This window comes from Triturus cristatus, chromosome 9 (assembly GCF_964204655.1).
Source record: "Triturus cristatus chromosome 9, aTriCri1.1, whole genome shotgun sequence".
NCBI lineage: Eukaryota > Metazoa > Chordata > Amphibia > Caudata > Salamandridae > Triturus > Triturus cristatus.
In genome coordinates this window covers 273,126,867-273,153,450 of record NC_140592.1, presented here as the reverse complement: position 1 = coordinate 273,153,450, position 26,584 = coordinate 273,126,867, and the positions used below count along the sequence as shown (strand labels likewise).

General features: G+C 45.1%; 1 long non-coding RNA gene across 1 annotated transcript in view; it reads right to left on the bottom strand.

Annotated features, from left to right (window-relative positions):
* The window catches only part of LOC146797746 (uncharacterized), a 1,134,092-nt gene extending 1,111,423 nt beyond the window's left edge, over positions 1–22,669 (bottom strand). The window contains exon 1 of the long non-coding RNA XR_014969036.1: positions 21,953–22,669. This is a non-coding gene — a long non-coding RNA (uncharacterized LOC146797746). The remainder of the gene's footprint in view (positions 1–21,952) is intronic.
* Between the last annotated feature and the right edge of the window lie 3,915 nt (positions 22,670–26,584).

Genomic DNA, 26,584 nt, shown 5'->3' with positions numbered 1-26,584 from the left:
AGGTGCGTTCCCTTATCCAACCCAAGTAAGAGAAGAATTGCAACTCCGTCAATAGTAGTTGGTGCTAAGATGGTGAGAGTACTGTATAGGTGAGTGAGGGGGCGGTTCTGTGTGGACAGATATGTTATGTGGTGTTGGAGAGGTGGCGTGGGTTGTATCCCCAAGTGGGGATTTAGTACATCACATTTTGGTTGCATGGAGGTGACTGCCCTATTTGTTTAGGGGGAGGGGGGATATTAGGTGTCTACCTGTGCATCCGAGGTCGGGTTAGGGAATTGGCTGGGTGGATGAGGGGAGGAGGTGGAGGACAGGGGTAAAAGTGGAGGGGACAGAGAGCGGGGCAAAGGAGGGGGAAGGTGGAGGGGGTCATGAGGGGGAGGGGGAATGAAGAATGGATGGTTGGGGTGAGGGGAGGGAGGAAGAGAGGGAGGGGGTGGGGGTGGGGGTGGTAGGAAGGAAAGGGGATTCATAACAGTGTGGCTGAGGGTTTCAGTGGGGGAAGGTAGGGGGGAATTCTGATCAGTTGTCGTACTCTGAGTGAATGACCCAGTGTGGCCATGGTAAGGCAGTAGGGCGTTATTATGTGGTTTACCAGAGGAAGGGGGCTCATGTTTACATAGACACCTCTTCCTGGTCCTGCATACTATAAATGACACGTTCATGGGATGCTGTGTGGATCACTGCCACTGTCCAATCCTCTTGTGAAGGGGGCGGGCGACATCCATTGCCGAAGGATGCAAAGTTTAGCTGTGGATAGCGCCATGTGTAGGAGGCAGCGCTGTGTGCGAGTAATGTCCGGAGCAGCTCTGACATCATGTAGGAGGATGACTGAAGGAGTGAGGGGGAGGCGGAGGGGAATTTCCTCTCCATGGTGTACCCTATATAGGACCAGAAAGGTTGAACAAAGGGACATTGACAAAGTATGTGGGGTAGGTTGCAGCATATGTCTGGGCATCTCCAACATCTGCAGTGCGGCAGCAGGCTGGCCCTCTGTAGTTTTGCAGGTGTCCAGTACCAGTCGTGAAGGGACTTAAAGAGGCAAACTATTTGCCAAGCCTCACGAGTCCCCTTATCCAGTGCCTCTATGATTTCAGACCAGTCTTCTTCATCTACTGTGATTTGTAGGCGTGTCTGTCATTTTGCACAGAGGCCATGCAGGAGAGGTTGCGAAAACAGGTGGTTTGTCAGGGTTCCATATAGTCCCGACATCACTCCTTTGTGTCAGCCCCATATCAAAAGGTATTCCACTATCGGTGAGGGTTGCAGGGTCCAAGGTCGAGGACGAGATATCGTCTCAGATCGTGTTGTAGCTTCAGGTGCTGCCAGGACTGTTGCGAGGGTAGTCCAAATTCCTCTCGTAATTGTGCAAAAGGTTTTAAGTCACCGGTCAATTACGCCTGGTCCAGAGTCCATATGCCCCTTGCCTTCCATATGGTCCAATAGAGTTTCTGGCAGCCTATTTGGACGCTATCATTGCCCCAAATTGGCGTCTTATTGTGTAGGCAGTGGTCTATGCCCATAAGGCGGTGCGTTCGGTGCCATGCCTTATATGTGGCCTGTATCACAGAATGTGGGGGAGACAGTTTGAGGGTATAGTCCCCGAATAGGGGGCCGAGGCCATCATTGCAAGTGAGGAGTGATCTTCCCGTTGCGACCCATTACGGATGGTCTGGTAGCTCCGGCAGTAGATAGGCGAGCTGGGAGAGGTGCAGGGTTAAGGAATAGTGTTCTACAGATGGTCGACCCAGGCCACCAGAAAAGCGGCGAACCAGGAGTTTGGATGCAGCTAAGCAGGGACAGGTGGAGCCCCAAACAAAGGCTCTTATTTGTGCATCAATGAGGCGTAGAGTAGTTAAGGGTATCACAATGGGCAGCATTCCCAAAATATAGGTAAAGCGTGGCAGTGTGACCATTCTTACTGTTTGGACTCTGCCCCACATGGGACCATTTGTCGAAGTCTGATTTCATCTGTGCTATTAAGGGCGACAGATTATCCACTACAATTCCTTCCAGGCCTCTGTTGACCAAGACCCTGAGGTATTTAATTCATGAGGGTTTCCAATGAAAGGGGTAGTCATGAATTGCTGCTCTCATGGTGCCTGAGGAGAGTAGGAGGGCTTTGCCTTTATCCCAGTTTACTTTGTAGCCTGATAGCACCGCAAATTCTTCAAACAGCGTTGGTAAGGAGCGTGGGAGGTCCCTAAGGGTGAGTAGTATATCGTTGGCGTATAGATATATTTTTGAGAGAGCGCCCATGATGGGTATACCCAGTATGTCCAGCGATTGGCAAATGATAGAGGCCAAGGGTTCCATGGCTAGCAGGAATAAGGGGGGAAGAGCGGGAAGCCCTGACGTGTCCCTCTCCAGATTTTCAAGGTGTCCGATAGAAATCATCCCCAATTGACCTGAGCTACAGGGCCACCATAAAGTAAGCAGATTTTGGGGATGAACTGGCCCCCCAGATCAAAGCGTTTCATAGCACTGAAGAGGTAACCCCAATCTTTACGGTCAAACGCTTTTTCTGCTTCTAGGGAAAGGACTCCTGCATCCTCTGGTAAGTCCTTTGGGGTCCATAATGCGTGGGCCAGGGTACAGAGGTGGTTTCTGGAGAAGTGGCCTGGGACAAAGCCAACATGTGTATGATGGATGAGGTAAGGTATAACCTTTCTCAGGCGTACAGCCAAGAGGCTGGCGAATATTTTAATGTCCTCGTTCAGGAGAAAGATGGGGTGGTAACTGCTGCATAGTAGCGGGTCTCTTCCCGGATTGGGTAAGACCACAATCACTGCTCTATTAGAGAGGTGGCCTAAGGAAGCCGTTCTTTCAGCCTCCTGCAGGGCAGCATGTAAGGTGTCAATTGTGCCCTCTCCAGTCAATTTATAATATTCGGCAGGAAAGCCATCCTCGCCCAGTGCCTTGTGGTATGGCAATTTAGCAATGGCTGCTTTTATTTCTTCCTTACTGATATTCCCCTCCAATAGATCTTTTCCTTTATCCATCAGAAGTGGGAGATTAAACCCCTCGAGATATGTGGATATCTGGTCTACTCTGGCCGGTGCTTCCGGTGTGTAAATGCATTTGTAGAATGAGGCAAACTCATTGACGATGTCCTGGGTTCTGGTAAGGATGTCCCCGGACACGGATTGGATAGCGGGTATTCCCATTGCTTTTTCTCGTTGTCTCAGTTGCACTGCTAGCAATCGGCCTGCCTTTTCCCCCTGCTCATAGTGCCTCCCTTTTAGGCGTTGGAGGGCGTACTCAGCTTTAGAGGTAAAAATGACAATGAGGGCTATACGGGTCGGTATCAAGCGGTGACGATTAGGTACCGAGGGGTGGGATGAGAAAAGGCAAGTGAGAGAGGCAATCTGGCCCTCCAGCTCGGTACAGCGGAGAGATGTCTGTTTGTTAGCTATAGTTGCATCTTTCATTAGTTGCACCCAGATAGTTGCCTTTGCGGCGGCCTATAGAATCCTGTGGAAGTCCACAGATGCCTTGTTGTCTTCCAGGTAGGTAGTAAGGTCAGTCCGTAGTTGATTCTTGCCCTGGGGTGAGCGATACCTCTGAACATTCAAGCGCCATGGTTTGCGGCCCAGGAAAGCAAGGTCCACGATGAGGGACAGTAGGACTGGAAAGTGGTAAGAGAGAGCAGCCTCTAATATACGGGATTCGCCGATGAGGCCACCACAGGGTGGGATACGAGGAAGTAGTCTAATATGGACTGGGTGCCATGGACAGGAGACATGAATGTGTATTCCTTGTCTGTCAGTTGGCAAAGACACCAATGGTCCACAAGGCCATGGTCCAGAGCGATGTCTTCCAGCAGGACTCTGTCTCCATCGTTTCCCCCTATCTAAGGGTCCTATACTGTCTAGTACCACATCACAAGAGAGATTCCAGTCACCGCCTATGATGTAGCGAGATGCTCCAATCTCAACAAGCTGTCAGTTTAGTTGGAGAAAGGAGCGTTTGGTCCCCGTGGGGGCATACACTGAGCCTAGGCATATGAATCTGTCTCCCAATTTAAGTTTGGCAAATGTATATCTACCGTCCTGGTCGGACCACGCTTTACGACTGTAATGGGCAGTGTTTTGCGGAGAAGTATTGCAACTCTGCATTTTTGGGGTTGTCCCCATCAGAGGTGATTGGCACTATCACGCTGCTGTGTATCACTCTACCCACTCGTTTGCGTCGGAGCTTGTCGGACTCCAAGGCATCCAGATGTGTTTCCTGAAGAAGAGCAATGTCAGCTTTTTTGGTTTGAAGGTATGGGAGTACTTTTTTCCGTTTGACGTAGAGGATGCATAGTGGGTGGGAGGCATGGGTGTTGGGTGCCGCCATGTGCGATTTATGGGGTCTATTAGGCTTCTGGTCATTCTGGTGATTGAAGGCAAAGCATGCAGTTATGTAGGAGGATGAGGTTTGTGGGGCTGTGTAGGTGGGTACGCAGTGGGGTGGATGGTTAGTGAGATGAGGAGGTAGAGCAGGGAAAAGTATAGGGAGATAAAAAGTAGAGATGGGGAGTTAAGAAAAGGAGGGGAGAGAGAGAGAGAGAGAAAGGGAGGGGGGTCAAGGGTAGGCATGTAGAGGGTACGGACGTGCAGGCACAAAAACTACTAGTTGGCACTTTGGAGCATTAGGGAGGAATGGGCAGGGGCCACCAAGGAGTACGTCAGAGAGGAAATCTGAGTGGGGAAGGTAAGGCAAGGTAAGTTAAGGAAGGTAAGGTAAGGGATATGTAGCACGTGGAGTTGCGGCGTTAAGGACGCAGGTATGTTCGCTGCAGGTCTAGGCTTACGGGCTGTGACATACCAGGAGGGCCCCTTCAGGTTCTAGGGTCCGTTGGGGAGCATTCCATCGTGTCTGCACGTTTGTGGCCAGGTATGGAGAGGCGTGCGGAATTGGGGGGAGAGATGGGCTTGGGCGTCCCGCGTGGGAGAGAGGAGTGTTTGTGGTGTATCCCTGGTCATACAGCAAAGAAACAGGAAGGAGGAGGGTTCGCCCTGTGTGTCACAGGTAGAGGCAGGCAAGCAGAGAGGTGAGGTGCATCTCCCGTGGTTACTGAGACTGGAAAGCGTGTTGAAGGCGTTGCACAAGATTTTGGCCCCATCAATGCTCAAGGGGAAGAGGTGCGGGAGGGGTGCTGGATTACGGAGATTAATGGTATGTAGAGGGATAAAGCAGGAATATTATAGAGCAGATGTGTTTGTTAGGTGCCTAGCGGTGCACATCCATGTCTAATGTGCATGTGAGGTATCACCAGGAAGGGGGGAGCAGGTAAAGGGGTCTCCCAAGATTAGGTAAGCCACAGTGTGTAAGGCACATAGCATATAGCAAGCGAAATACATGCACAAGGCATTCAAACATTGAGAAGAAAGCATGTAACAAAACAGTCTATAAATAAGTTTGCTGGTACTCAGCCATCTGGTCCTCTCGCCAATTCTCCTGGCGCTGATCAGTGTGTTGTAGGCATTCCACGGCGGTCACAGTTCACCGGGCCTCAGGGTGCCTTCTCTTCTGCAGGTGTGGGCTTCAGGGGGTGTGATTTGTCTCTGTTGTGCTCCTGTGTAAGTGCAGCCACCGCTTGGAGGACCTGGGTCCTGTCTCCCACGGAATGGGTGGTTCTATCATGATCCCTTCCTCTATGTCGGGAGCCACCCAAGTTCCTCCAGGGTCCACGGGTGGGTACGTGAAGAGTTGGTGGTACTGTCTCCAGGATCAGGGGCGACAGTGTCCATGTCCTGTGGGGTGGTGCCATCTAGGAAATGACGATGTTGCTGGGTCAAAGAATTCATTTGAGATGCCATCCCTGGTGATTCTAAGGTGTGCTGGTTCAACGAGGCCGTATTTAATGTCCAGATGGTGGAGGAGGGATCTCAGGGAGAGGAAGGCTCTGTGGCACTCGTTGGTTTCTTTAGAAAAGTCTGCAGCTATACGGATCTCATGGCCTTCCAATGTGTACTGGCCGTGGGTTCAGGCTGCTGTGATAAGTTGCTGTGCCTGTCCGTGGCGGAGGCAGCAGGCAATAAGCGGGTGCTCGGATACTCCTCATTGGGGTGGTCCTAAACGATGAGCTCTCTGCATCTCCAAAGGGGTGTCAAAAGTTACATGTGTGAGTTTCGGGAGTGTGGCCTCTAGGAAGGATTTGAAGTAAGGGCCCTCTGCACCCTCTGGAAACCCAAAAAAGTAGACGTTGTCACACGGCTTTTGTCCTCCAAGTCTATGACCTTGCTACGAAGGTGTAGAAGTTCTTGGTCTCTCTCCGGCACAGTGTTGAGGCGATCCTCCAGTACAGAGACATGGTGAGTCAGGCCATCCACTCAATTTTGGAATCCTACTATGTCTGTCCTGATGGATTTGGTCTTAGTGGCCACTGCTGAGATTTCATGCAATATTTGCTGCATAGTGGTGTCTGGAGCGGTAGCCTTGGTGGGTACGGGTTCCAAGGAGGTGGTGTTCTGGGCATCACTTGTGGAGCTTCCCTGATTAAGCGCCTATGTGAGGAGGAGCTAGTGCGTAGCCTTTCCCGTTGGTTTGCCGGTAGCCATTCCAGGTCCACATGCGGGTCCCTCGAGTTAGGTAGGTACACTTGAGTCATCTCAACCACTTTACTGGCTCCGCTGAGGGTGCAGAGTGTGACCTGGGGTAGAATGGGAGCGTGAGTCCATTGGATGCACGTACGTTTTATGCCCCAAGAGAGTCTATCACAGACCAGACTGTAGAAGGAGCAGCAAGAGACACGTATAACCCCGAAGGCTTGTGTGCCGCCTGGTTTTCTCCTCACTGTTGGTCAGGTCTCAGGCAAGCGGTGCAGCCATGGTAGGTGAGAGCAATCTGCACAAGGGCCGTAGGCTTTCTGCACATTGTGTAAGGTTAGGCCTTAAGTGAAGAGGAGCACAGGTCTTTGGTATGACATGCACCACAGTGTGGTTGTTGGGGCCCTTGTCAGGAACTCACAGTCGCTGGCAGTCAATAACGATACTGGCTGGGACAAGAATGTTCAGGTTCCCGTGCCTCACCTGGGCAAGAAGGACAAGAAGGAACGGATGGGAGGGGGGCGTTTTCACATATGTTGCCTCTTTGCAGGTGCGCCGCGGGTACTTTCTATCCACTCAGCCCTCTTGTTGTCTTGCCGCGGTGGAGGCAGTGTCTAACGGTTTAGGTATAGCCCCTGGGTAGTATGGTTTTTGGCAGGTATGTCGGCAGGAGCAGAGTGCTTGATCCAGGGTCTGTGGGTAGTGGGGGCGTGTGTGATGGGAAGATGCATCAACCGCAGCCCCAGGCCTCCGCCAGGTCCTAATGGGAAGACGCAGTGCTTGGGGTCCGTTGTCTTGCAGTCTGTCCATGAGGGAAGGACAGTCAGGCAGCGCACTGCTGAAATTGCATCCGGAGTTCTTCTGTGTCACAGGACGGACATTTTAGACTTTGTTCTCCAGGAAGTACCACTCCCTGCCCTGCCAAGCTTCAGCTCCGTCCCTCAGGGAGGCAATTTACGGAGGGCTCATGTAGGACGTATTTATGTATTCTTGAGGAGTTCCCCCTTCGCAGGTTGTGTCTGCCTGGCAGAAGGGGGACCGGTGGTCTTGCAGCCTGCCCCCTGTAACTCTGGTATGATGGTGGCAGGGGAGTGGCCACTCATAGCTGGGCAATCTGGGCGGGTGCCACCGCTCACTGTGGGCCGCAGCTTTACTTTACGGCATAGTGCCTTCTCCGCGATCTGCTGTAAAGGGTTACAGTGAGGGCTTTCTTCGCCTCTGGAGCACCTGCATCCAAGGCCAGAGCTGTCCTGCTGCTCGGGGGTGCTGTTCACGATACCCCCACTGCGTTAGGCATGCCGCTGTCACCGTCAGGGGCCTGTCCCATCATGGAGCTCCGAGATTAAGCGGCCATCGCTGTACGTTGCCACTTCCCCAACTACACCACTAAACTAGCAGCAACCCTTACAGACCTCCAGCCACATATGTCATTTCAACATATAAAAATTAACCTACAGAAAACAATTTCTTCTGACAACTATGCCTCATTGCTCAAATCCAATTCAATCATGACGTTGCAAGAATTCTGCTTGACTGCAAACCAACTATTGTCAAGAGTTACATATCTTAGCTTCATTCTGAAAACTAATAATAACCTGCACACGTACATAAATGTACCAGCTAGAGATGCTCAATTTCAAATAAGCCTTCCCTGGCGAATTAAGAGCCTGATTTAGAGTTTGAAAGACCAAGCATTCTATTACAAATGCAACAAAATACCCTGCCCAGCAAACCCTTAGTCCACTTGTCCCATTAAGAGATGGACTTTAAATATTACGTTATGGAGACCTGTTGACTCAATCAATGGAATGAATACTTCCTTCGACAGCCTAAGTAGGGGCCATCGGAGGAAGGACATTACACTGCCCGTGCAATTTAGGGTGAATGGTGTAATGTATTTTTGTCCTGTGTATCATCACAAAGAAAAACTTGGAGGTTGGGTACATGAAAAAATATATAATGACCCACGCACACTGGGATGCTCGGCTGCTTATCGCCACTCAGTGGAAAGATGTTGAGCCCCCTACCTACCAGGCTTGGTTAGGCTGCTTGCTCGCTATCTATAATCTTGAACGAACACTATATAACTGTAAGGGTAGCCATACCAGTAAGAAAGTCCGTAAGATCTTGGCTCCGATAAGAAAATGGCTTAGAAGGCGCAGTGGTGGCAGGATTGGTTGGTTAGACTCTGTTCTTTAAGAGAGGGCTGACTGACCCAGAAGGACTGGCCAGAGCTCTGGGTATCAGATTTTGTGTAAAAGCTATATTTACTATCTGTTGTATGATACCCAAATTATTTGTTTTTGTTGTGTTCCCTTCTCCTTGTGTAATGAGAAGTTTAAGGAACGTATATCTTATTTATGATGAAATACCTGTATATATTAATTCGTGATGCTCCAATGTTTGATTTATAATTATTCAATAAAAAAATAAAATAGAAGAGAGAATAAAAGGAGCACAAGAAAACGTCATTTTAATTAAATCATATAACCAATAAAAAAAAAAATCACAAAGTCTGAAATAAAGAAATATTCTCAAGGTATATAATTTCTTACACGGAGCATTATATGGCTTTATGCAGAGATCAAAAGGCTTGATTATGACTACTGCGGTCCATTGGTGATGGTGCAGGCACAACCCTATTACGAGTTTGGCAGTCAGGCCACGAAAGGACCGCTGCAACCACAGGGCTTCCGTAAACCCTTGGTCGTGTTGCAGGGGTGTGAGATCACTATATGCTGGCGGTGCCGCTGCGGCACAGCTAAGCCTATTACGAGTTTCCTCATATCCACCCTTTTCATGGCGGTGAGCCAGCCATGAAAAGGGTGGCAGTGAGGAAACAAAGGGGGCCCTACAGGGTCCCCTGTTGCCTCAAGACCTAGTGATGCATTCAAGGGGGCACATGTTGTTCTCCCATGTGTGCATGCACCGCCTGTTCTTGCACTGAATTAACTTCACAGTCCATTCTGTGCAGGAACAGGCTTTGGCGCTCCCATTGCAGTGCCTTTCTAATAGGCACCACCATGGACTGCCCACCTGACTAAGAAAAAAACCCTCACCTGGCGGGCGGCCTGCTGTCGAGTTTGGCAGTCTTGGAGTGGGGCGCTGGCGTGCCGGCCTGCCACAAGACAGCCAAACTCGTAATCAGGCCTTTAATATTTTCTTTATGACTAATCAGAGAGAGATATTTAGTGTCTCTGTTTTCTCCCTTATCCCATTCCACTTTCCCCAAGACTTCTGCTAACCAACATATTCCAATTGTGTATGGTTGGTTATGGATATAGAGGAGTGCAGAAATGTTTCTTGCTCCCACTGGACCCGGATTTCACTTATGGCATTCTGGCAATTAGAAGGGCTTCACTCATAAATTATATTGTTTGCAGTCTTGATAGTGCATTGACAACAGAAGCTGAACTGGCAAGCATGTGAGAGAATATTTATGTCTACATGACCCCATTTCTAACTAAAGACTGCTTTCTCAATACTCTCTCCAATGAAGAGTAGCTGGGAGTTAGGTATGTAGTTGTCAAGACCATGGTCCAGAGTAGCACTTCTCATCAAATATAGGATCTGTACATTTTGAGATAGTATAGGAAGATTCCTTGAGTGGGGGAGGTGGTAACAATATTGACGAGAGAAGTAGGTACACAGACTTAATAATCACTGAGGGTAAGATGATATCTTAGTAGGCGGTGGCTTGAGGATGTTGAAAAAGTTGGTGTTTGATACAGAGTGTTGGGACGGAAAAGTCCTCTGCGTGGTAGTGAACATATAACCCTGACCTGAAAGCCCAACTGCCCAGTTATATGGATCCCTAATGCTGATTTTTGTTGTGATATGTAAACATGATCATGTGTGTGCACCAGAACATAGGCCTGTCTCACAGACTGTCGTCTTGTTGGACTGGTGGGGCACCCAAAGCACTACCTCATAATGGTGGAAGGCTACTGCATTCACCAGGAGTTAAACATCACGAGCGTGGTGGTGACAGCATACTGTGTAGTGATCAGTAGGAGTGAAGAGGTCCTGTTTAACCTGTGTCACTGGAGTGTAGGCTACAGGCTCACTCACCTTTTTTAAGTTCCATCGTGGTGTGCTTAACTTACCCTTGGCTTACATCAGTTAGACGTAGAGTGCTACGCATCGCAGATGCAGTGATTCTGAACTGGATGTAGGTGTGCCTGGGTGCAGTGATTCTGAGCAGGATGTATGTGTACCTGGGAAGGATACAATACAGAGATAGAGTAGTGCTGTGCAGTGCATGCATGGTGAGTATGTGTACTGGGTGTATATGTACCTGCGAGGGATATGTGTGCTTGGAGAAGTACAATACATGTAGGCTGAAGTGTTGCGCGGCACACACATGGGGAGGGTGTGTGCTGGCAATGTAACTGTTTGCAAATAGCACACCATAGCACAATAGAGAAAGGCTACAGAACTGAGCAATGCACAAAGAATGTATGTGAGGGAGCTGAATGTATGTGTGCTTGGAGTGCCCCAATACATCGAGGTGACAGTACTGGACAGTATGTGCACTGTGTATGTACACTAAGTGCAAGTGTGCCTGCAATAGTACATTACATAGAGGACCCTGGGTTCCATTTTGGGAGGGACAGGCCTGTTGTACACTTCAAAAGGTTGCTCTTCGATTCAGTGCTAGATTACAAGGAAAGGATCTGGGCATCTCAGAAGGGAAACAGCCTTTATGCCAAAAATTTTACATCGAACAGCATTTACCATGCATTTTTTACAATGAAATGACTGTTAGTGTGCAGGTCTTTACATCGCAGGACTTTACCACAAAATTGATAAGTAGGTGGCAGTGTTTCTCTTAGGGATAGTTTTTAGGGCTGAGGGTTGCTGTGGGCTAGGTTCCTCGGTTTTAGGCTCAGGGCATGTGTTTGTTTCATGCTGGAGTTGGCTTGGTTGGGGTGTGATTTGGTGTGTCTTCGGTGCGTTTTGGTTGAATTTGGCTTGTTTTTGAATGGGCGGGGTGTGCTTGGGGTGAAAATCGTAGCTGTTCCAGTGATGGGTCGGGATGCAGCTGCTGGTGGTAGTAGGGGATAAGTGGGAATGGTGTCCCTGTAAGTTTGAAGAGGATCGATCAAGTGGAAGGGGTTGAAAAAGGCTTGTTTTTGAAGTGCGTGATTGCTATGTTGTCCAATGGGCCCGATTTGGATGTTGTCAACATTAAGGGGTCCATTAGGATGGCGGTCGGAAAATCACTCTGACCGCCATGGTAGCGGGAAAACACCACCCGCTAGGACCGCAGCATAACCGCCGGTCCAATTAGTATGCTCCGCAGTCGAAATCAGACCACGGCAGTACGATCGCGGCATTTAACATTGCGATGGTTCCTGCTGCCAGCAGCACCGCCGTGATGTCCAAATAAGCATATCCAGCATATCCCTGCACTGCGTGGCAGGCACTGAACAGTGCCTGCCAGCTGGTACAGGGACATGTAGGGGGGTACCGCCCCAGTGCGCCCACATCCCCCCAAACACATTGGGGGCCTGCAATGGGTCCCCAGAGACATTCTCCGCATGCCTTTCCTTGGCGGTTCCACCGCCGTGGAAAGACTGGATACCGCCAGCATCATAATCATTGCGGCGGAGCCTGACCCTGTACCAGCCCCATTTGAGCGGTCCAGCTCTGCCCGCCAGGCAAGCGTGCGGCCTGCTACCGGCGGAAAAGTGGTGGGTGGAAAATCTCACCGCCACAGTTGTCACCGCCATGCTAATGGGACCGGCGTTTTTCTGGGTTGCGATCTCGGGCGGATGACCAATGCCGGCCCGGCGGCGGCCATCCGACCGCCATCCTAATAGACCCAAGTTTTCTGGCGGTTCTGGTTATTCCTGGTTGAAGTGGATTCTGTCCCTGATAGCTTGGAATGTCTAGTTTGTGTGTGTGAAATTTAGAGAAAAATCCATCCACAGGCAGGTTGTTTTGTTAAAACAAATATTAAAATATTTTTAATACATTACCGATTGCTGTTAACATTATTTCTCAAAACAGTGAGGGCAAAACAATAGTCCTTTTTCACTTTAAGTAAATATTCCAGGACGTATGTGGTTGAACGTTTCTTTTTAAAAAACATGGAGCACTTTGAAGCAGGACGGACGATCGGAATCAAGTGTTGCATACAGGTTAGGTTTACTTTATATTCTACAACAATTTCAGTACAGTTACAGCAAAGAACGAAATGGTATGCATGGTGAAAGTGTGCATACTAGCTGTTTGCGTTGTAAGTGTATTTTTAATGTTAAAGGACGGACGTACATGGTAATGCTATGCGTAGTTAAATATGCAATGTAAAGATGTATAGTAAAACCACTTGTGGTAATGTCATATAATCAACTCAGGAAGGCTATGGGGGGGATGCTAAGGGAATCGTAAAGAGTAGGGCTAGGAGCACAGGATTAATGATTTGATGTGCATATCACAGTGGTTGACATCCAGGTGTGAACTTTAGTCACTCCCATTGCCTGTGTTGTCGAACTATCAGCTTTGGAGTCACTCCTGTTGTGTCAGACAGCCTTTCAAGAGAAAGAAGAGTGAGAAGTGTACAAAAGAAGCAGAACCCCAGCAAAAAAAAATTCAAAGACTCAGACCCTAAATCATATTTGGTGTCTGGAAATGGAATATAAGGGGAGGTTGAGACACCAAAATCTGTCATCTGCCAAGCAGCCAGACCATAGCTACCACTGCGAGTCAAGGGCACAAGGGGTTCTTGGCCCAGTTGATCAGGATCCATAGTAGGTCAGGCCTCGGGACATCACGAGTAAAAGGCCTCAACCCCCACAGTTGGGTGCAGTAATCGGTGCGAGCCCTGTGGCCCTCTAAAAGGGGTTCTAACACAGGGTTGCAGGCAGTCCACTTAAGAATGTTGCAATTTCCAAGGAAGAATAAGGGAATCACGTTGATCAGTTTTTTGTGAAGTCTGATCCTGTTTATTTACTCTTAGAAGACGTGGTTGACTTCCGTGCACTTGTGAAATTAGATGTAGCAAGCTGGACAAACGGTTGGAGCAATGACTAATTACTCTGAAGACAGTGTTACTTTAGCTGGATACTTCATGATGGTTTATTTGTTGTCATAAGCTTTGGGTGATGTAACAAATACATTTTCTGTGGATTGGAGTGTCTTGCGTGTTGCAAGGTTATCTGAAGATGTGTCTTTCTCCATTTTTTTTACTATGAGGAATTGTTTGTTGTTTGTATGCTCTTCCGCTTACCAGTGGTTGGAGAACTTTAGTTTTATGGAACTTTTTGTATAGGGATCTTGACATTTCAGTGTGGAGTTGAGATCACGGCGGAGTGAGTTCATGTTGATTTTATTGAGAGATGTGTTTGGTAGGGTGATGGGTCGTGTAGAAGAGGGTGGATATAGGTCACATTGGAGTAGTTATAGATGGTATGGCACGGATGGAGATCAGATGATGGAGTATGTCCCATCTAAAGATATTGAAGTGTGAATTCAGTAACAGGTATTGCTGAGATGACTGAATCAAGAGTGTTGCCTTTAAAGTGCGTTGTTTCGGCGATGAGTTGTATAATGTCAACAATGTTCAGGAGCCTATGGATACTTCACTTGATTTACTTTGAAGTTTGGTATCCAGGGAGGTTGAAATCTTTGGGAAATGTTTTGTGGTATGTTAGACTGGGAAGGTATTGTATCGGTATGGTATTTTTTCAATTAAGTCTTTAGTGGGTTCCAGCTGTAAAAATGTCAAATCTGTTTGGTCTTAGTGTAACTGTAACCTGCTACTGCCATATTATCTTGCCCATGCTAACACTGTCCACAGGATGTGCCCATCTCTGACAATGAAGTATGCTGTATTTTGGCATGCAAGATGTGAACTTGGGAGTTAGCTTCCAAAAACTGTTTACATTTTTGTTATTCAAGGACATTTCCTTGTTCTCATGAGCTCAGATAGGACAACTATTTGTTTTCTTGGTGAGAAATAGGTCATGTGATCAACACTAGAATCAAATGTGTATTAGGGTATACATGTTGGTCCTTCCTTTGCTTAGGGAACTTGTCTTCTCTGTTGATTTCAGAAGTCCCCTGGTATGTTTATTCTCAATTCACAAACTATATTCTTATGTCAACACATACGTTCAGACTCAATTAACAGGTGAAGCAAAGTTTCCTCGACACAGGGGTCTGTGGACCAGGGAGAATGCAGCAGAATAGGAGGTAGAAAGTGGGAAATGGCAGGAGAGAATGCCCTTTGATAGTGTTGAGTCTTGAAAGGCCAAGAGAATATATAGATGATGCAAGTTCTCTTCTGACACTCCAGTTCACAGCAGTACAGTTCATGGGTTCCAGTAATAATTCAGATGGAGGAAGAGATAAGTGGTGGCAGGTGCCTCAAAACCTTTTTAATAGCGTTCCTCTCAATCCTCCCTTTGTAACAGTGTGCAGCAGCATGTGACAATGGGAGTGGTTGGTGAGCTCCAATGGTAGTGTATGAAACACATGTTTGACCCTCAACCCAAAAGAGTCTGAGATTTCTCATTTGGAAGAAACTGCAGATTCTAACCTGGTATTCAATAGGTTTGCTCCAACAATTCAGGAGTCAGCAGTGCTAATTTAATTTAATGTGCTGTAGAGTCTGGTTATTCAGATTGTGACCTAGGTGGAGAGCCACATAGCTTTTCTGGTGGTGGTACATATTTGAGGAATGAACAATGAAGTGGAAATTACCTGAGTTGGGTTATTCCCTCATCTCAAGACTATTATATTTCCCAGGACATATTTGCAATAATATAACACTTTAAGAGTTGGTGGAATGTGTTACTGACTACCTCCTCAAGGTGTCAGAAAAGGGTCTGGGGGATAAAAGATGTATTCAGCTTTAGACTGCAGAATGTGCTCTGCTTTTTATAAGGTACGTTTTGCTTCACAAAAACAATTGCATGCGAAGAGTGACACCCGAGTGCAGCTTATGTGCTGCCACACCAGAGGAGTAAACCCACGACTAGCATAGACTTCCGGAAGAGACGTCGACACAGGGGAAAGTGGAAACACTAGGTCATGTCCTCTGCTTCGCCCCCTCCTTTGCTTCCGGGTTATCGGACGAGTGGCCATGACAAATGGTGAAGATCAAAATGAGGGATAAGTAATCATGGCTGTTCCTTTTTGGCCCCAAATGATTTATATTTAGTTTCTCTATAATATTTTGAAGAAGCCAGAGTGCTTTGCTGAATGCTTCTATCTTCTCGCAGATTGCCAATCCATTTACCTCAATTTTTCACCTCACTTGTCAGTTGTGAGGTTGAGCGGCTCTGGATACACAGACTGGTGTTTTTTAGGGATCTGGCTACTGTGTGAAGTGATCCATGTTCCTCCAGGATAGAGTTGCTATGGGTCTAATGTCTACACTCAGACAGAAGTCAAAATTCATAAAAGATGTCAGGGATTTGGGGGAGTAGATTGCAACATTCTAGCCTCATGCCCTCTACCTTCTTCAGCGATTTTCAATAGCTAGTCCTTCTCACAGCCCTATGATAACAGAATGATGGTTTTGTCTCTAAAAAGACTGCCATGTGAATGCTTGAGGCAAAACTAAAGTTTATTATCAAAGTATTTTCCTTGGTTGCAATGTTGTCAGCTAGATGTCTAGAAGAACAGGGCTTGTTATCCTGTAAAGAGTCCTTCCTTTGGGTGTTTGGAAACTTGTTGTTTTTATCGCTAAGTCCATCTTTTGTTTCTCATTTGGTTTCCCTTTTCCATCTTGGGCTGAAGATTGTTTTTTCTTGATGCAGCATCTCCTGAGGTTTTGCTTCATTCTATAAATGTACAGCAAGCCAAGTCTATTGCAGCAGAGTTCAGACAAATGGAAAGGTTTATGTATGTTGGGGCGTCGTGGAAAGCCATTCAGAAGGAAACTGAATTGATGAGTCAAACTGACCAGATCAATAGATAACACTGCTGCTCAAGTAACATTACCATCTGTAGTACAATGGTCATTAACTAGGGCCTTCATGCTTCTTGACTAAGTAGCGCTCCTAAAGACGATTTCAAGAGTTGATACTTGTGCTATCCAGATTTTTCGGCCATCAAAGACTGCAGGTGGAGAATAGAATTCAAAAGACTTTGTGTGAAGAGTTTTTTCATCAATTCTGCACGATTCGATTAATACCAAACTGCACTACCATTACTTAGCGATACTAAGCTGTACTGGTAGAACATTAGCACATGATATGGTGGGGTTTTCTGGCTAGGTAATCAAGTATGTCCAGAGTAACTGCTTACAGCTCACTCAGACTGGAACAAGGAAGGTATGTTTTGTTTCCTCCTCCATTACTCAAATACCTTGTTTTTTTAATTACAAACATTAAGTCCTTACTCTCCTCCCTCTTCACTGAATCACTGACCCTTGGGCCCACTGGTCATGGTATGGAGTCTGCTCAGGAAGTCTGCTGTGCTGGTTTATAGACTATTTTGGAGGGCTTGTTTGTTTTACATTTTTAAGTGAAGAAAGTGGTATATGACAATCAGCTGGCGATTCAGTAAGTAATAACTTAGGTTTATTCTGAGCTGCAACACGTTTCTCCCTTATTCTTTCTTGTGAATCACCCTTTGAAACCCACAAGTCTCCAAGACAAATATAGAGCCACTTGTGACACCAGACAAATGGAAACATAAGAAATACAGTTTCCTGTTGTGTCTGAAAGAAAATTCAGATGATCAGTTGGAATTGATTATACAGGCTGGAATGTACGATCACACATAAACACTGCAACAAGTACTCCATATATATCTCTGTATGATATGTTTGTGTGTTTTAAACAATATTTCAATAGTAAACATCTTTGAGGGTATAGTTGCACAACAATCTGTAATCTTCATTATTCCTAGTCCTTTCCTCCCTTCACAGTCATATTGGATTTTCTATTAGCATTTCACTGTCATGACACTCAATTCACCAACTGGAAGTTCCAATAAAGTTATAGTAATTTAAGGTTATAGCAAGTGAGCATTTAATTGGCTGTCGAAACTCTCTAGCAGGCTTGTCTCCATGCTGCCGGCTCTTAAGACCTTAAGTTAAAAGAGTTTATTAAATGGAAGAACTGAAGTGTAACTAAACCATAAACTATGTGTGTGGTAGGTATGGACAACCAATTTTCTTTTTACATATTATCAATTTATACTTCCAAATCTTTAGGGCAGTCCACTTTCATTTAACTACAAACAACAAAAAGACTTGAAATTAAAAGATCTCCATAAAACATATCTGTATGTGTGTAAATATCCCGCAACATACCTTAATCAATGAAATTAAGTGTTTGCTGTGCCAGCCCCAACAGCTGTCATTGGTAATATTGGTGAGCGGGCCCACACAAAATTATTCCTATAAAATATTAAAAATAACCCATTCAATACAGTGTAAATGTTAAAAATATTATAAAATGCAAAAAAAAGTGTTAGTAAAAATGAGTGTTTAAGCTCTTTAATTCTTTGAAAGGTGGTCTGGGCACAAACCACACATGCTTGAAGTTTTCTTCAGATGGTCTGTTGTGTTTGTTTTCAATTGCATGGAATTGACCAAGATCACTAAACGAACATACCGTCTTAATCAAAATAAACTGGATTTCATAGTTATGGTACAATTAAATTAGTAGTCTTCAATCCCAGAAAAATAATTAGTAGGAGGACAGGTGAGAAATAAAACACCACACTCAAAGCAGTAAAATATAAACCACCCGTTAGCCCTCAGATGTGAGTAATCTGCATACTCACCTATTGGACAAACTAATATACGTAATAATTGCCTTTTCTGGATAGTTACTTTTAGGTGGTGTTAAAAAAAAAAAGGTTTTGTTGCTTGTAAACCGTAATACTACACTGCATATCAAACATAAGAATTCAAATGGCTTCTAGAGTGAAGAATTAAAATCAAAAGCATAACTTACATAAAAGTTAATACAAGCCCAAAATATTCGTATCAGGCCTCGAGGGTGAGGTGGTGAATCATTCTGCCGTTTTACCTCGTGCTTTTGTAAATTCCAAGAGATGGCCGTCATAAATCTGCCTCGAGACTCTTTTGAGTCAGTTTCCTAGTTAAAATATATCATACTACTTTCTATGAACGGTCTCGAAAACGAGCACAGTACAAAGGGTAACCAAAGGAACAGCGCACTCGAAGTGGTGCAACTGGCCTCGAATCTAATATATTATTAATCTAATACTCACTTTTCCTCCGGATTGTACAATTCTACAAAAATGCATATTTAGCTTGAAGGAAAACCTCAACAATCAGAGTTTGTCTGTTCATGTTTTTTTTTTACTTTGAAGCACGCACACACAACTAGGCCCTTCGAGATGCTCTGTCGGTTTTGCAACAAAGCTGAGCATTTGTAATGGGCCATTTCTGCATAAGTGGGCACATAGCCTTGCTGCGTGGTCGTGGTCTGCACAGCTTTTTGGCGAGGCAGCTCCTAACAACAGCCCAGCAGCAGCCCGCTTTGATCTCCACTGCCTTCCTTAATCTGGGTTGTCAAGGTTCACTTGTTGGAGGCTGTTTACTTTACTTCTCCCAAAAAGAAAAAAAAGTATTTTTTCTCCTTCAGACAATGACTAATCCAAAGACCAGGGAAAAGGAATGCTGCCAATGCAAGTTGTTAAAGCTACAATACCTTTTTTCCAGATCAGACTTTTTACACGACTCATTTTCAATGGCAACAAGCTTTAAATTTGAATTTTATTCAAGAACAGAAAGAAGACTTGTACAAAAAAAATACATACTATCAAAACTGGAGGGCTTGCCTACCCCACTCAGGCTGTAATATGTGATCAGTTATGTTAAATATGTATGCAATTACTACTTAAAGGCATGCAAATCAGCATGTCTAAATTAAATGTCTGTTATGTAGTATTCACCACAGAGGAGAAAAATGTTGGTCTTGACAAACACAAAGAATAAAAAACCTTTTACAACCCTTTTCAGTGCATACTGTTGATCGTGTACACAAATGACATACTGCAAAAGGCAACTATCGCTGTACACGCTGGTACACGAGTCCCTACATGGCACACTAGAATCTTAAAAAGTACTTGCAAACACCTTATTCAACAAAGTAAAAGCAGTCAATGCTAGATCCAATAGGGACAAGCCATCACATTGTAAAAGGCCAGGTGGAGTTCATATTACATTATAAAACATGAGTACATGAGTTTCAGAACGCAATACAAGAGAATAACATACATCTGTAATTGTGTGCAAAAGTCAAATGAGCAATTGAAATTTAAAAAGCAGAACGTGTTAGTAAAATTAAAACATTTACACAAACGAGGCCTGCTTTTTTTTACCACGGTAAATCCACTATATAAGATGTGTATCTTCAAATTAAAATGTACCGTTTACATTGTGACTTCTGAGCACATTGTTTTTTATTACTTCAGTCTCATACAAGTAGGATGTGCAATGCAGGTAGAAAACACATTTGGCAATACAGTAAACACACAACGCTGGGAGGGCTTTCAAAGACCGATTGTGAAATAACAACAATCAATAAGAAAGAGCGCACAGCAATATTTCAAAATAGCCTCACCTTTGCGGGCTTTAATGGGGGGGGGGGTGTTCCAATATCATTTTTTAGTGCCTAAAGTCATTAGTAACTGGCACGTTCTAAAAACAGACACTCGCTTATTTCAATCAAAACACATGTTACCATGTAAGTTGCATAACCTTTCCTTAGAGGATAAAAACGCATGTTGTTAAGATTCATTATTTTTCATTTTAAAGAGGAAAAATATACAAGGTTGGCAGATGACTCAATGTTACCAAAGGCAAAGTTGTGACTGCAAATTGAGATGTGCAAAGTTGGCAAGTTATGGCAACTGCTTGGGACTGCTGGATACCCCACAGCGGTGCACATGGGCTTGACCAGAAGATGGAGTCGTGTCTGGACTGCCAGGTTAGTTGGCCTGCTGCTTAAGTGCAGTTGCTCTACGGTGTTTGATAGTTGAGCGTGTAACAAAACAAAGGGACATTAAGCTGAAAAGCCACTCTTTATTTAAATAACAATTAAACTGAGCTTATAATTAGTAAAAACGGAATTTACTTTTTCCAAATACATTCCATCATTTAGCCCCACCTAAACACTGTGTCAGCAAGAAAGCACGTGGCAACTAAATACACCCTAGACAGTGCTGCGTTATTTGCAGTTTTATAATGCCAGTCCAAACAGCATGCATACTTTGGAGACGCTGCCAACGAAAAACGAAGACAGGAAATAGGTTACTTCTGTAGGCAAATTTCAGTATGGGACGGGCTGTCTTCAACATTAGAGAAGACGGGGCAGAAACGTTGGCAAAAAGCTTAACTCTTGCAGGTCGTTTCGCACCCTACACGACAGATTTTACAATAAGGTGTTCGTCACACACGTCTAATGTCGAGTACTGACGGGTGCATGCGCAACTGTGATCGGATCTAGTGCTTCAATAAACCCCTGGAAGGTTGTATTCAAACATTGCGCATCCAAAGCAGGTGATTCAATGGGAAGAGCAGCATTGTTTCCTAAAGGTTTGGAAGTAATTTCCAATTAAGCGTGAGTGACGACTATTTGTCATGTGGGTGAGTAGTGCTGGGGTGCACGTGTCTGTACACTGGACGCGCTCGCAGGTTTTGAAAAGGGAGATTGGATTTAGAGAAGTGCAACAAGTATCTGCTCTGTACGCTCCTGCCTTCCTCCAACCAGACTAGCAGATTTTTTTGGGTTATTGTTGCAGTTTAATATAGCGCCAACTCGACCCCAAGGTATATCCGAGCGCTATACACGAACACCAGTTGCATTACAGACGGACACGTTTTTATTTTTATAGTTTTAGCGCAGGGAGATTAAGTGAATCACAGGATGCTTGAGCCTCCCGGCAGATTCGAACCTGGTACCCCAGCTTCAAGGTCGGCCGCATTAGCCGTTAAACTCTGCAGTCCTATTGAAAGTTGTCACTCTTTGGGAGTGACTTGCACGCGTTCTGCTGCTCCACGCGGCTGTGCGTGGAATGACACGCTGTTGCCCTCTGGGGCTTTCCGGCTGTCGCCTTCATCACGCATTGATTTCATGGGTCACTTCTCCCCCTCCCCCATGGTCGTTTGTTTCCTTCTACATTAGCCACTCCCCTACCCCTCCGCGTGACACACTGACACCGAATCCTGAACGCGCCAAAGGCCAGACGGACACAAGACAGGACTGACCGAGAGAGAGCGGGGTGGAGAAGGACCAGCCCGGAGTACAAGATACCGGCAGCCCAGACCTATGCAAATATAAACAAAGCCTGTAAGCAGCACAACAAGCAGGGCGTCCATCCGCACGTGGGTTCTGAAGGGAAACTTCTTTCCCTTCTCCCCTCTTAAAAATAAAGTGCGAAAAAGCAACGAAAGGCGACTAAACTTAGAGAGCATAACTCACCCGCTAGGGACGTTCTGCCGGCTCAAAATAATGCCATTCTCTCCCCTTTATGTCAGAGACACACATGCGGATCTCGTTTGTAGCAAGTAAAGCATGCAACAGTCATGCAGTAAACAACAACAGATCCCTCCGCGTGAGGAGGGTCACTACCCTCAGCCACAGCGGGGTGCCCCAGGATGGTCGAGCCCCCCAGGGACGAGTCTCTGGGCGGCGACAGAGTTACTCAGCCCCTCTAGGCGAAATGCGGGTCCGACGTTTCCTCGGCAGGTTCTTTTTTCCTTGTCTCTATTTTGTTTGTTATTGGAAGCCGCGGATGAGGACGTTGTTATTGTTTGCTGTTGTGCGTCTCTGACGTCACATCCACCTGCTGAGTAAACAAGGCTGTGTGCGGCTCCGGGGACTGCCGAGGCAGGGCGGCGGCGAGGGTTCGCCGGCTTGCCTGCGCCGAGAAGAAAGGCTGGCGGGCGGGGCCGGAGCCGCAGCGGCGCAGCTGTCTTTAACCATGCCCGGAGCTAAGAGAGCGAGCTGGGGGGCGGCGCGGGGAGAAGAGGAGATGCGAGCGAAAGTGGGAGTAGTGTGCGGGCTGCGTCTGCTCTCACTGGTCATGCCCTTTTCATAATGAAAGGAGAAAAGTTCGGGAGGTGAAAGTTCACTTGGCGGACAACCCCATAGGCAGGGAAGCGGCAACAGGCAGGGAAGCTAAGTGCTGCTGCCTGCGGGAAAGGCCACCACACAAATCGGGGCTTTCTTTGATATCGATATAGTAAAGTGTGTGTCAGGAAGGAGCAAAGAGATGCCGCTAAAGGCTCTTAAAGGGTTTGGGAGCATTACTTGATCTAGATAGGTCTTTTAAAAGTATTTTTTTTGCAGTTGAAGGCAGTCAATTCAGTCTTAAAGAAAGTAATAATATTCCTGACATGTGGCACTGCTTCTCCGCATTCTTTAGGGGCGACGCAATGTGTATGACCGAGCATCCTTCATGCGTTGTTTCAGTTCTTACTAGTAAAACTAAAATTTGTTTGAGGGTTTTTCCTTTATCTTAAATTAAGATGTAAAATTGTTAATCCTTTTTCACGAACATTCCATTCTTTTTTTTTGACAGTTGCGAGTGCACATTCATTCATTTTACGAGGTTGAGCTCGCAATTATACGTTTTTAACTGAATGGCAAAATAAAAAGAACTTGGCTGACTGCACCAAGTAGGGCCAGAGTTAATACGACATGTTCCGTGTATTGTGTTGCAATTGTATGTATGTAGCGCTTACTACCACTCACGAGGTGTTGAAGCACTTTGTGGCGATTAGCATTCTACTCCGTAGTCCAAGGTCAGTGGATAATCAAGTGGTATATATTATTGCTGTAGATTTGTTGGTTATTGGGTTAGTCTTGTGCTAAACTGAATTTCCTTCAATTTCCAAGTCATGATGTATTAAGTTACTTGGAGTTAGGTGTAATTATTAGAGTGAGTTAAAGTAGTAAGGAGTAAAAGAGGAGAGAAGAAATAGTATGGAGGCAGGTAAGGATTGTGAGATAGCAAGGAGACTAAACAGAAAGATGAATTATCATAGGAGAAGAATGAGTAGATAGTTTATAACGGTTTTGGTTTTGCAGATGTGGTTACATACGAGGAGAGTTATTGATTTGTAAAGAGGAGTATGCTTAGTTTACAGAAGTTTTGGAGAGAGTAAGGTGGCAAGCATGGGGAAGGGTAGGGTATACTCAAAGGCACTGGCAGGCAGAAGATGGAGTGTAAGGAGAGTATCATTCAAATGGAAAGGCAGGCGAGAAAATAATCCCTAGCTATAACTCAAGTTATTTTCAGACAGGGTTTTCTAGAATGTTTGAAGTAGGATGCATTCTGAGGACCTACAAAGAGTAGAAAGAAATGATTAAAGTTGATTATCTGTTGGCAAGTGATATAAGGTCTTCTATCTTAGGTTGGTGTTTCTGTTTGGCAGTTGACCCTGCCAGTTATTTTTACATAGCTAATGAACATTATTGAAATATAAAACATCAAATACATAATTGCGCAGCTTACACTTTACAATGCACACTCGTATCTCCCTGTCCGACCCCCTAAAGCTCTGTGCACCTAAGCCCTTTAATTGAGCAAAAATAATGGGGCGACCCGGTGTCCCTCAGAGCGTGGGTGGGCGTATTATATAAATACAATGGTTCTGTCGGGAATTTCTCATTTCTTTTAGAAAGTTAAAAAAATATTCATTACATGTAACAGATATCAGATAAATGAGGAAAGAGGCACACACCAATAAAAAGTTTGCAATTTGGTAATTTAAGGGAATAAGGTATTATGGGCTGTCGTAATACATAAGTTCAAAAGAGCAAAATATTGGTGACTTGTGGTGATAAAGTGACATGTGATGATAAATAGTATATACAATATATTTCAAATGCGGCAAAAGTGAATAAGTAAAACAGAAAGGTACATTATTTCTTGATATGACTTCATGGTTTATCACATATGCTACAAGATCCTATGTGCATTAATCTGTGATCAGAAGCATTGAGTAAACATATAAAGGTGCGTCGATGTTTCGACCCAGTGTACTGCGCAACATATAATAAGCGTCACGGCGGGTCTTCCTCAGGACAGTGCAGATGGGTATACAGCCCAAGCGCCGATTTTGGTTAATATCTGCGGGCGTGAAGGTTTTCTCAGTCAGAGTTGTAGTCCTGGTGAATCAGCAGGAGGCTTTGAAGATTTCAAGGATCTTTGAGGTAAAAGGATGATGTCTTTAATAAATTTGGGATTTTAAGCCAGTCATATCATTTACGTGATCTGTTGTTCAGCACGTCTTTTCAGCTCTCAGTCTGGTGGAATACTGTATTGCAAACTTTTTATTGGTGTGTTCCTCTTTCCTCATTTATCTGATATCTGTTACATGTAATGAATATTTTTTGAACTTTCTAAAAGAAATTAGAAATTCCCGACAAAACCTAAGCCCCTTAAAGCATCCTCAATTCCCGTACTTCCCCGCAACCACATCTGTTAGCCTTAATTGCATGACTCCTTAAACTGCACTGTTCTCAGTCACCCAACCTTTCACCCGTGTAGCCCAACAACTTCGATCAAACTTGCTGCGACCAAGTTTACTCTAGTTCTAACCCCCTTTAGTCATACCTACCATGGACAATAAATAGTCACTGAGAGCATGCTGCACCTCAGTTGTGGAGGGAGCCGTACCTCCTTGCCCACTGTTTCAGTGGCCCATTGCCTACTGTACTCCAAGAGTCTTCTCCTTGAAGCCTCAGCCCAGCTCCTCCTCTGCATGTTGATCTCTTTAATTATCCTGCTGAATAGTTCATCTAGCAGAAAGGTTACATCTTTGCAGTGAGATAATTTCCGAGTTCCTGTGTTTAATATATTGGCCTTGAGCACAGCCCTGTTTGGCTATCAGGAGTTCACCAAGGGCACGATTCTTACATTGTGTGGAAAGGTAGGCATACAAAAATAATTTGTGTTGGTAAAATTCCATGCTTGAATTTGCTCGCGCAGAAATTCTTCCAGTGTGTTGGAATTTCCATGTGTGCAAATATAGTGCTAGAAGAAAGTTTATGGACGTTTTCTGGGTGGGTCAGCCTACAAAAATGGCAGGACGGTTCCTGTGTAGAATTAACTTGCACATTTAGCCCTGTCAAAGGCAGATATAACTGATTTTTTTGTGGTATGAAATTGGAGAACGCCTTTCTGCATTCAACAGGGGAAAAGGGAAGGGATTTTTTCCACAGAGAGAAAATATTTTCTCTATGGTGAAAGTAAGTGGAATTACTCCTTTGCGTCACATTTCTGCATGCACTTTTAACATTTGCAAACACAGGAATATTTACTAATTTGAGTACAGGAATTCATTAAGAATTTCAAAAAAGTCAAATTGGCTCCAAATGTAGAATCACTTTGTGTGCTAATTTCCGACTCCTGTGGCAAGTGCAACTCTTGGGGAGTGGGAAAAGTGAAAGACAGCTGAGGGTCTTTTTCATTGAAGAAAAAAACAGCCACTGGTTTATTGTGGGTTGGGTGTTCGCAAAAAACTTTAACCCTTTATGTGAAAGGTTCCCTGAATTAGAATCTACTTATTTGAAACCAGATCATTTTGATTTGAAAATAGAGGGTACCTCTGCCTCCAAAAGGATTTACTATAAATTAGATTTCATACTGCAGGGGAATAAGTCTGGAAATTTGACAAATTAAGGAATTAGAATTACTTTAAGTAAAATAAAAAACATGAATTGGCTAATATTATCAATGTTCTTATTCGTTTCCAGTGAAGACTCTAAATTTAGATCCCAAACGGCCATTGCACTTAAATTGGAGTTTAGCAGTGTCAATGTTAGAATTGCCCCCTCGTGTTCACCTCAGACCAAACAAATACAATGGCATTTCTCCAGATCTCCACACTTTGTATTCTCCAATTTGAGCAAGTGTTCTCGGCCCAAACATAATTTATCCAAACAGTGCCCTATAATTAATATTTTATTGTACTTTGGGTTATTTTTCTTGTAGCACAAACCTAACAGTGATTTGGCAGAGCATTTTAAATAGAACTCGGGATTATGTGCCACCAGATGCAGGGTATAAGAACAGGGGTGGAAGATTAAGAAAACAATAAAAGA